The sequence below is a fragment of the Rhinoderma darwinii genome, unplaced genomic scaffold, assembly GCF_050947455.1.
Source record: "Rhinoderma darwinii isolate aRhiDar2 unplaced genomic scaffold, aRhiDar2.hap1 Scaffold_52, whole genome shotgun sequence".
NCBI lineage: Eukaryota > Metazoa > Chordata > Amphibia > Anura > Rhinodermatidae > Rhinoderma > Rhinoderma darwinii.
This window is the reverse complement of record NW_027464068.1, coordinates 102,488-115,000: the sequence shown is the minus strand read 5'-3', so window position 1 is coordinate 115,000 and position 12,513 is coordinate 102,488. Positions and strand designations below refer to the sequence as shown.

Genomic DNA, 12,513 nt, shown 5'->3' with positions numbered 1-12,513 from the left:
TGTATATATAATGTATGTTCTGTATAGATGTGCACTGTGTATATATAATGTATGTGCTGTATAGATGTATACTGTGTATATATAATGTATGTGCTGTATAGATGTATACTGTGTATATATAATGTATGTGCTGTATAGATGTATACTGTGTATATATAATGTATGTGCTGTATAGATGTATACTGTATATATAATGTATGTGCTGTATAGATGTACACTGTATATATAATGTATGTGCTGTATAGATGTGCACTGTGTATATATAATGTATGTTCTGTATAGATGTGCACTGTGTATATATAATGTATGTGCTGTATAGATGTATACTGTGTATATATAATGTATGTGCTGTATAGATGTCCACTGTATATACACTGCTGTTCAAAAGTTTGGGGTCATCCAGACAATTTTGTGTTTTCCATGAAATCTCACACTTATATTTATCAAATGAGTTGAAAAATGACTAGAAAATATAGTCCAGACATTGACAAGGTTAGAAATAATGATTTTCTCCTTCAGACTTTGCTTTGGTCGCTCCATTTGCAGCAATTCCAGCATTGCAGACCTTTGGCATTCGAGCTGTTAATTTGCTGAGGTCATCGGGAGACATTCCCCCCCCCCATGCTTCCAGAAGCCCCTCCCACAAGTTGGATTGGCTTGATGGGCACTTCTTGCGTACCATACGGTCAAGCTCCTCCCACAACAGCTCTATGGGGGTGAGATCTGGTGACTGCGCTGGCCACTCCATTACAGATAGAATACCGGCTGCCGGCTTCTTCCCTAAATAGTTCTTGCATCATTTGGAGGTGCTTTGGGTCATTGTCCTGTTGTAGGATGAAATTGGCTCCAATCAAGCGCTGTCCACAGGGTATGGCATGGCGTTGCGGAGTGATCGCATTCCTTATTCACAATCCCTTCTACCTTGTACAAATCTCCCACTTTACCCCAGACCATCACATGACCTCCACCATGCTTGACAGATGGCGTCAGGCTCTTCCAGCATCTTTTCAGTTGTTCTGTGTCTCACAAATGTTCTTCTGTGTGATCCAAACACCTCAAACTTCCATTCGTCTGTCCATAACACTTTTTTCCAATCTTCCTCTGTCCAATGTCTGTGCTGTATATATATAGTGTATATACATACACTACCATTCAAAAGTTTAGGGTCACTTAGAAATTTCCTTATTTTTTAAAGAAAAGCCCAGTTTTTCTCAATGAAGATAACATGAAATGAATCAGAAATCCACTCTATACATTGTTAATGTGTAAATGACTATTCTAGCTGCAAACGTCTGGTTGTTAATGCAATATCTACATAGGTGTATAGAGGCCCATTTCCAGCAACCATCACTCCAGTGTTCTAATGGTACATTGTGTTTGCTAACTGTGTTAGACGGCTAATGGATGATTAGAAAACACTGGAAAACCCTTGTGCAATTATGTTAGCACCGCTGTAAACAGTTTTGCTGTTTAGAGGAGCTATAAAACTGACCTTCCTTTGAGCTAGTTGAGAATCTGGAGCATTACATTTGTGGGTTCGATTAAACTCTCAAAATGGCTAGAAAAAGAGAGCTTTCATGTGAAACTCGACAGTCTATTCTTGTTCTTAGAAATGAAGGCTATTCCATGCGAGAAATTGCCAAGAAACTGAAGATTTCCTACAACGGTGTGTACTACTCCCTTCAGAGGACAGCATACACAGGCTCTAACCAGAGTAGAAAGAGAAGTGGGAGGCCCCGCTGCACAACTGAGCAACAAGACAAGTACATTAGAGTCTCTAGTTTGAGAAATAGACGCCTCAAAGGTCCTCAACTGGCAGCTTCATTAAATAGTACCCGCAAAACGCCAGTGTCAACGTCTACAGTGAAGAGGCGACTCCGGGATGCCGGCCTTCAGGGCAGAGTGGCAAAGAAAAACCCATATCTGAGACTGGCAAATAAAAGGAAAAGATTAGTATGGACATAATGTATGTGCTGTATAGATGTATACTGTGTATATATAATGTATGTGCTGTATAGATGTACACTGTGTGTATATATAATGTATGTGCTGTATAGATGTACACTGTGTATATATAATGTATGTGCTGTATAGATGTACACTGTTTATATATAATGTATGTGTTGTATAGATGTGCACTGTGTATATATAATGTATGTGCTGTATAGATGTACACTGTTTATATATAATGTATGTGTTGTATAGATGTGCACTGTGTATATATAATGTATGTGCTGTATAGATGTACACTGTTTATATATAATGTATGTGTTGTATAGATGTACACTGTTTATATATAATGTATGTGCTGTATACTATGTATATATAATGTATGTGCTGTATAGCTGTACACTGTGTATATATAATGTATGTGCTGTATAGATGTACACTGTGTAAATATAATGTATGTATTGTATAGATGTACACTGTGTAAATATAATGTATGTATTGTATAGATGTACACTGTGTATATATAATGTATGTGCTGTATAGATGTACACTGTGTATATATAATGTATGTGCTGTATAGATGTCCACTGTATATATAATGTATGTGCTGTATAGATGTACACTGTGTATATATAATGTATGTCCTGTATACTGTATATATAATGTATGTGCTGTATAGATGTATACTGGGTATATATAATGTATGTGCTGTATAGATGTACACTGTGTATATATAATGTATGTGCTGTATAGATGTCCACTGTATATATAATGTATGTGCTGTATAGATGTACACTGTGTGTATATATAATGTATGTGCTGTATAGATGTACACTGTGTGTATATATAATGTATGTGCTGTATAGATGTATACTGTGTATATATAATGTATGTGCTGTATAGATGTATACTGTGTGTATATAATGTATGTGCTGAATAGATGTACACTGTGTGTGTATATATAATGTATGTGCTGTATAGATGTATACTGTGTATATATAATGTATGTGCTGTATAGATGTATACTGTGTGTATATAATGTATGTGCTGTATAGATGTACACTGTGTGTATATATAATGTATGTGCTGTATAGATGTATACTGTGTATATATAATGTATGTGCTGTATAGATGTATACTGTGTGTATATAATGTATGTGCTGTATAGATGTACACTGTGTGTATATATATAATGTATGTGCTGTATAGATGTATACTGTGTATATATAATGGACCGTCTCACAGGATGGGCAGGGGACAGTCTCACAGGACGGATGGAGGGACAGTCTCACAGGACGGGCGGAGGACAGTCTCACAGGACGGGCGGAGGACAGTCTCACAGGACGGGCGGAGGACAGTCTCACAGGACGGGCGGGGGGTAGTCTCACAGGACGGGCGGGGGCAGTCTCACAGGACGGGCAGAGGACAGTCTCACAGGACAGGCGGAGGACAGTCTCACAGGACGGGCGGAGGACAGTCTCACAGGACGGGGGGGACAGTCTCACAGGACGGGCGGAGGACAGTCAAAGGACGGGCGGAGGACAGTCTCACAGGACGGGCGGAGGACAGTCTCATAGGACAGGGGGGACAGTCTCACAGGATGGGCGGAGGACAGTCTCACAGGACGGCGCGGAGGACAGTCTCATAGGACAGGGGGGACAGTCTCACAGGACGGGCGGAGGACAGTCAAAGGACGGGCGGAGGACAGTCTCACAGGACGGGCGGAGGAATAGTCTCACAGGACGGATGGAGGACAGTATCACAGGACGGGGGGCAGTATCACAGGACGGGCAGAGGACAGTCACGGGACGGGCGGAGGACAGTCTCACAGGACGGGCGGGGGGCAGTCTCACAGGACGGGCGGGGGCAGTCTCACAGGATGGGCGGAGGACAGTCTCACAGGACGGGCGGAGGACAGTCTCACAGGACGGGCGGAGGACAGTCTCACAGGATGGGGGGGACAGTCTCACAGGACAGGCGGAGGACAGTCTCACAGGACGGGCGGAGGACAGTCTCACAGGACGGACGGAGGACAGTCTCACAGAACGGGCGGAGGACAGTCTCACAGGACGGGCGGAGGACAGTCTCACAGGACGGGCGGAGGACAGTCTCAGGACGGGCGGAGGACAGTCTCACAGGACGGGCGGAGGACAGTCTCACAGGACAGGGGGGGACAGTCTCACAGGGCGGGCGGAGGACAGTCTCACAGGACGGGCGGAGGACAGTCTTACAGGACGGATGGAGGACAGTCTCACAGGGCGGGCGGAGGACAGTCTCACAATCTCTGCTGAGCCACTGTATCTAATCCTATCCAGCTATAGGGTCGTAGTTCTATAGATATGCTGTCTCCATATATATATATACATATATAAATATATATATATATATATATATATATATATATATATATATATATATATATATATATATAACAGGAACAGAGGACAAGTAACAGCACCAGGACTTCAGTGTTGGGGAGATGTTGGTTTATTCACCACCAGGTGGAAAGAATGATCAACGTTTCGGTTCACACCTGAACCTTTCTCAAGCTAATTTCAAAAGTGCACAGTGCCACATATATATAGGGATACACAGGATATACAGTAAATAGTGCAATTAATAATACATGCTAAAGATTAGTTAATACAAAGAACATAATCATACAAAAAGTGAAAATATATCAATCAATGTGACCAATAAATGTGTTAAAAAACAACATCTCTCAATATTAGGTAAATAATGCAAAGATAACTAAGGCTTTTTTATTTAAGATCATTGACAAGGACCTCTGTGAATTTTTGAAGGTAAGGCATCCGGTTACTCCGGTGCTTTACCTTCTTCCAAAAATTCATAAGGATCCATTAAAACCCCCAGGTCGCCCTATTTTGTCAGGGAGTGACTCGTTATTTGTTCCAGCAGCTATCTTTGTGGATAAAATTTTGCGGCAGTTTGCTATGGGGGCTGACTGCTACATCAGGGATACCACTGATTTTCTCGTCAGGATTGGCTCTCTTGGGGCCCCTGGCCGGTCTATCCTTGTTACCCTTGATGTTGGAAGTCTTTATACCTCCATAGACCACTCCCTAGGCATTGAAGCTGCTCTTCACTACCTGACACGTTTGGATTTCTCTGATAAAAAAATTGAATTTGTTAAAACATTACTTGAGTTTATACTCACTAAAAATTATTTTATGGTTGGTGATGAATTTTACCTTCAGAAAAGGGGTACGGCCATGGGGTCTAACATGGCCCCGACATATGCTAATATTTTCATGCGGCGGATTGAGGAGGACCTTGTCTATGTGTCCCACCACTTAGGCATGTCTTGCGGTGGTGGCGATACATAGACGATGTCTTCCTCATCTGGACCTGTTCAGAGGATGAATTGAATCAATTTCATGTCTTTTTAAATGATATGTGTCAGGGGATCAAATTTACCATGATCTATTCTGGCTCTTCCGTTGAATTTTTGGACACTAAAATTTATTTACAAGATGGAATTCTAACTACAGACATATTCTCTAAGAAAACTGATAGAAATAGTCTGTTGCACTACAATAGTGGACACCCTAGGGCTATTGTGAGATCATTGCCTTTTAGCCAACTTCTCAGAGTTAGAAGAATTGTCAGTAATGAAAATCAGTTATCCAAAAGAGTGGACGAGATGTGTAATAAATTTAGAAGTAGGGGATATCCAATCGATATGCTCAATATATATATAAAAGACAGACAATCACAATGGATAGACAACAACAGTGGGACATAAGAGAAATGTTCGTATACATTTTGTCTCAACTTTCTCTACATCTAGTTCAGAAATTGGAAATATTTTAAGAAGAGAATGGCGCCTATTGACTAGGGCTTTTCCCTTGATCAAGGAATTTCAAGAACCACCATTATTAGCATATCGCAAAGGTAGAACCATTAGAAATAGGCTAGTAAGGGCAGAGATTGGATCTAAAATCAAGATGTCACAAAGTGTTTTGGCCCCTCCAAAACATGGATGTTTTCCGTGCCTGGGATGTAATATGTGTAATCACATGATTAAGGGAGATAGCTTTTGTCATCCACAAACAGGTAAAACCTTTAAAATTCATGGCTTCTATACCTGTAAAACCACCTTTGCAACTTATTTATTGAGTTCTCACTCCGGCCTATATTGTGTGGGTGAGACCACTACTGAAGTAACTCTTAGAATGAGCAACCATAAGTCTAGTATTAACACCAAGAGACGAGATCTACCAGTATCTAGACATTTTGTAGACTGTAGACACAATGTATCCCTAATGCGCTTTAAAAGTATTGATTCTGTACCCCTAAATAGACAAGGAGGTGATAGAGAGCTGGCCCTCAAACGCAAAGAACTTGAGTGGATTTTTACTCTTGGAACCATGTCCCCAAAGGGACTTAATGTGGATTACACATATTTTCCACATATTTGACATAATCTGTCATGAGTCCGAAACAGTTATATCCGATTCATTCTCTTGAGTGTAGGTGGGATTTTTCTTCATATTATTGTTTTTAAATTCACACAAATATAGATACAATCTTTCTTTGTCTTTTTATCTACAGATACCAACTTATATTAAGGGATGTACATCACGGGAGCAGAGGTTACGTTTCTCAATTAATTTTGTTCCAAGGATTATATATAGATCTTTTCTTCATGCAAATGATAGATTCCGTTGTGTTTACTATGTGCTCTCTGTTACATTGTAACTTCTGTTCTTTTCCACTACAACTGGATTGAAAGACTCCCTCTGCTCCTCCCCTTCATTATGAGTTGATGTCATTTATTAGGCTAATTATTACCTTAGTTATCTTTGCATTATTTACCTAATATTGAGAGATGTTGTTTTTTAACACATTTATTGGTCACATTGATTGATATATTTTCACTTTTTGTATGATTATGTTCTTTGTATTAACTAATCTTTAGCATGTATTATTAATTGCACTATTTACTGTATATCCTGTGTATCCCTATATATATGTGGCACTGTGCACTTTTGAAATTAGCTTGAGAAAGGTTCAGGTGTGAAGCGAAACGTTGATCATTCTTTCCACCTGGTGGTGAATAAACCAACATCTCCCCAACACTGAAGTCCTGGTGCTGTTACTTGTCCTCTGTTCCTGTTATCTTAATCTGAGGAGTTGATTCTTCCTTCTACTGGTAACGTGCACATGGCCTGATGTTCAGTTTACCTTGAGTGCTGTGTTTTTCCTATCTATCTATCTATCTATCTATCTATCTATCTATCTATCTATCTATCTATCTATCTATCTATCTATCTATCTATCTATCTATCTATCTATCTATCTATCTATCTATCTATCTATCTATCTATCTATCTATCCCATATCTATCTCATATCTATCTATCTATCTATCTATCTCATATCTATCTATCTATCTATCTATCTATCTATCTATCTATCTATCTATCTATCTATCTATCTATCTATCTATCTATCTATCTATCTATCTATCTATCTATCTATCTATCTATCTATCTATCTATCTATCTATCTCATATCTTTCTATCTATCTATCTATCTCATATCTATCTATCTATCTATCTATCTATCTATCTATCTATCTATCTATCTATCTATCTATCTATCTATCTATCTATCTATCTATCTATCTATCTATCTATCTATCTCATATCTATCTATCTATCTATCTATCTATCTATCTATCTATCTATCTATCTATCTATCTATCTATCTATCTATCTATCTATCTATCTATCTCATATCTATCTATCTATCTATCTATCTATCTATCTCATATCTATCTATCTATCTATCTATCTATCTATCTATCTATCTATCTATCTATCTATCTATCTATCTATCTATCTATCTCATATCTATCTATCTATCTATCTATCTATCTATCTATCTATCTATCTATCTATCTATCTATCTATCTATCTATCTCATATCTATCTATCTATCTATCTATCTATCTATCTATCTATCTATCTATCTATCTATCTATCTATCTATCTATCTATCTATCTATCTATCTATCTATCTATCTATCTATCTATCTCATATCTATCTATCTATCTATCTATCTATCTATCTATCTATCTATCTATCTATCTATCTATCTATCTATCTATCTATCTCATATCTATCTATCTATCTATCTATCTATCTATCTATCTATCTATCTATCTATCTATCTATCTATCTATCTATCTATGTATCTATCTATCTATCTCATATCTATCTATCTATCTATCTATCTATCTATCTATCTATCTATCTATCTATCTATCTATCTATCTATCTATCTATCTATCTATCTCATATCTATCTATCTATCTATCTATCTATCTATCTATCTATCTATCTATCTATCTATCTATCTATCTATCTATCTCATATCTATCTATCTATCTATCTATCTATCTATCTATCTATCTATCTATCTATCTATCTATCTATCTATCTATCTATCTATCTATCTATCTATCTATCTCATATCTATCTATCTATCTATCTATCTATCTATCTATCTATCTATCTATCTATCTATCTATCTATCTATCTATCTATCTCATATCTATCTATCTATCTATCTATCTATCTATCTATCTATCTATCTATCTATCTATCTATCTATCTATCTATCTATCTATCTCATATCTATCTATCTATCTATCTATCTATCTATTTATCTATCTATCTATCTATCTATCTATCTATCTATCTATCTATCTATCTATCTATCTATCTATCTATCTATCTATCTCATATCTATCTATCTATCTATCTATCTATCTATCTATCTATCTATCTATCTATCTATCTATCTATCTATCTATCTATCTATCTATCTATCTATCTATCTCATATCTATCTATCTATCTATCTATCTATCTATCTATCTATCTATCTATCTATCTATCTATCTATCTATCTATCTATCTATCTATCTATCTATCTATCTATCCACACACACACACATACATATACACACTTGGTGGCCTAGCTGTATTTTTACATTGCACACAGAACTGATAAATGGGCATGGGTTCTGGGGGGTGTTGTTTGCGGGGGGGGGGCAGTCAAAAGTTTGCTATGGGGCCTAGTCTTTCCTAGTTACGCCCCTGCTTGGCGTGGTACACACTTGGCACAGATGACACTTGGCACAGTTGAAACTCTCGACTCCAACACTAAACTTCGACACTAGACTTTAGCTGGAACAAAACCAATTATTGGATACCAGAAACGGAGTACAGGATTCGGGAACACGGGATACAGGGTACAACTAAGGGACCATTTGCAATAACAAACATGGGCAGACACAACAACGCTCAGGCAAGGAGAAAGAGTCCTTTTTTCACGACAGAGTGCGTAGGGATTGGATAGGGAGCTTTATACAGGTGCACGCGCTGGCCTTCAAGGCCAGGGACGAGCGTGCGCGCGCAACCTAAAAAGAGCAGTGGGGCAGTGCTGGCATCTCCGAGGAGGGAGATGATAGCTGTAGCTCATAGGTCTGCGGTCGTGGCCGCTGGTAGGTAAGGCAAGCCGGCGGTCCGCGACCATGGCCATAACTTAATGCATGTGCTGCATAGATGTCCATTGTGTATAGAATAATGCATGTGCTGTATAGATGTATACTGTGTAATGGCTCTGTATAAGGTGTATGATGATTATCTGGGAGCTGTATAAGGTGTATGATGATTATCTGGGAGCTGTATAAGGTATATGATGATTATCTGGGCGCTGTATAAGGTATATGATGATTATCTGGGTGCTGTATAAGGTATATGATGATTATCTGGGTGCTGTATAAGGTGTATGATGATTATCTGGGTGCTGTATAAGGTATATGATGATTATCTGGGTGCTGTATAAGGTGTATGATGATTATCTGGGTGCTGTATAAGGTGTATGATGATTATCTGGGAGCTGTATAAGGTGTATGATGATTATCTGGGTGCTGTATAAGGTGTATGATGATTATCTGGGTGCTGTATAAGGTGTATGATGATTATCTGGGCGCTGTATAAGGTATATGATGATTATCTGGGCGCTGTATAAGGTATATGATGATTATCTGGGGCTGTATAAGGTGTATGATGATTATCTGGGTGCTGTATAAGGTGTATGATGATTATCTGGGTGCTGTATAAGGTGTATGATGATTATCTGGGTGCTGTATAAGGTGTATGATGATTATCTGGGAGCTGTATAAGGTGTATGATGATTATCTGGGGCTGTATAAGGTATATGATGATTATCTGGGCGCTGTATAAGGTGTATGATGATTATCTGGGCGCTGTATAAGGTGTATGATGATTATCTGGGTGCTGTATAAGGTGTATGATGATTATCTGGGCGCTGTATAAGGTGTATGATGATTATCTGGGCGCTGTATAAGGTGTATGATGATTATCTGTGCTGTGTATATGGTGTATTATGATTATCTGGGCTTTGTATAAGGTGTATGATGATTATCTGGGCGCTGTATAAGGTATATGATGATTATCTGGGTGCTGTATAAGGTATATGATGATTATCTGGGCGCTGTATAAGGTGTATGATGATTATCTGGGCGCTGTATAAGGTGTATGATGATTATCTGGGCGCTGTATAAGGTATATGATGATTATCTGGGTGCTGTATAAGGTGTATGATGATTATCTGGGTGCTGTATAAGGTGTATGATGATTATCTGGGCGCTGTATAAGGTGTATTATGATTATCTGGGAGCTGTATAAGGTGTATGATGATTATCTGGGTGCTGTATAAGGTGTATGATGATTATCTGGGAGCTGTATAAGGTGTATGATGATTATCTGGGTGCTGTATAAGGTGTATGATGATTATCTGGGCGCTGTATAAGGTGTATTATGATTATCTGGGAGCTGTATAAGGTGTATGATGATTATCTGGGTGCTGTATAAGGTGTATGATGATTATCTGGGTGCTGTATAAGGTATATGATGATTATCTGGGTGCTGTATAAGGTATATGATGATTATCTGGGCGCTGTATAAGGTGTATGATGATTATCTGGGCGCTGTATAAGGTGTATGATGATTATCTGGGCGCTGTATAAGGTGTATGATGATTATCTGGGCGCTGTATAAGGTGTATGATGATTATCTGGGCGCTGTATAAGGTATATGATGATTATCTGGGTGCTGTATAAGGTATATGATGATTATCTGGGCGCTGTATAAGGTGTATGATGATTATCTGGGCGCTGTATAAGGTGTATGATGATTATCTGGGCGCTGTATAAGGTGTATGATGATTATCTGGGTGCTGTATAAGGTATATGATGATTATCTGGGCGCTGTATAAGGTGTATGATGATTATCTGGGCGCTGTATAAGGTATATGATGATTATCTGGGCGCTGTATAAGGTGTATGATGATTATCTGGGAGCTGTATAAGGTATATGATGATTATCTGGGCGCTGTATAAGGTGTATGATGATTATCTGGGTGCTGTATAAGGTGTATGATGATTATCTGGGCGCTGTATAAGGTGTATGATGATTATCTGGGAGCTGTATAAGGTGTATGATGATTATCTGGGAGCTGTATAAGGTGTATGATGATTATCTGGGAGCTGTATAAGGTGTATGATGATTATCTGGGAGCTGTATAAGGTGTATGATGATTATCTGGGCGCTGTATAAGGTATATGATGATTATCTGGGGCTGTATAAGGTGTATGATGATTATCTGGGGCTGTATAAGGTATATGATGATTATCTGGGTGCTGTATAAGGTATATGATGATTATCTGGGTGCTGTATAAGGTATATGATGATTATCTGGGTGCTGTATACGGTGTATGATGATTATCTGGGCGCTGTATAAGGTATATGATGATTATCTGGGTGCTGTATAAGGTATATGATGATTATCTGGGTGCTGTATAAGGTGTATGATGATTATCTGGGAGCTGTATAAGGTGTATGATGATTATCTGGGGCTGTATAAGGTGTATGATGATTATCTGGGCGCTGTATAAGGTGTATGATGATTATCTGGGAGCTGTATAAGGTGTATGATGATTATCTGGGAGCTGTATAAGGTGTATGATGATTATCTGGGCGCTGTATAAGGTATATGATGATTATCTGGGGCTGTATAAGGTGTATGATGATTATCTGGGGCTGTATAAGGTGTATGATGATTATCTGGGTGCTGTATAAGGTGTATGATGATTATCTGGGGCTGTATAAGGTGTATTATGATTATCTGGGCTTTGTATAAGGTGTATGATGATTATCTGGGCGCTGTATAAGGTATATGATGATTATCTGGGCGCTGTATAAGGTATATGATGATTATCTGGGTGCTGTATAAGGTGTATGATGATTATCTAGGTGCTGTATAAGGTATATGATGATTATCTGGGCGCTGTATAAGGTGTATGATGATTATCTGGGTGCTGTATAAGGTATATGATGATTATCTGGGTGCTGTATAAGGTATATGATGATTATCTGGGCGCTGTATAAGGTGTATGATGATTATCTGGGTGCTGTATAAGGTATATGATGATTATCTGGGTGCT

The 12,513-nt window shown here is 38.4% G+C and overlaps 1 protein-coding gene across 3 annotated transcripts in view; it reads left to right on the top strand.

Moving 5' to 3' along the window:
* Positions 1–12,513, top strand: part of LOC142721810 (ras-related and estrogen-regulated growth inhibitor) — a 124,317-nt gene that overhangs the window by 24,942 nt on the left and 86,862 nt on the right. Inside the window, exon 1 of one of the 3 annotated variants that reach the window (XM_075848837.1) lies at positions 1,772–1,966. The exons of the other annotated variants lie outside the window; for them this stretch is intronic. The gene's annotated coding sequence lies outside the window, so the exon portion shown is untranslated. Of the gene's footprint in view, positions 1–1,771; positions 1,967–12,513 lie in introns of those variants that run through there. 3 annotated transcript variants of the gene reach the window in all.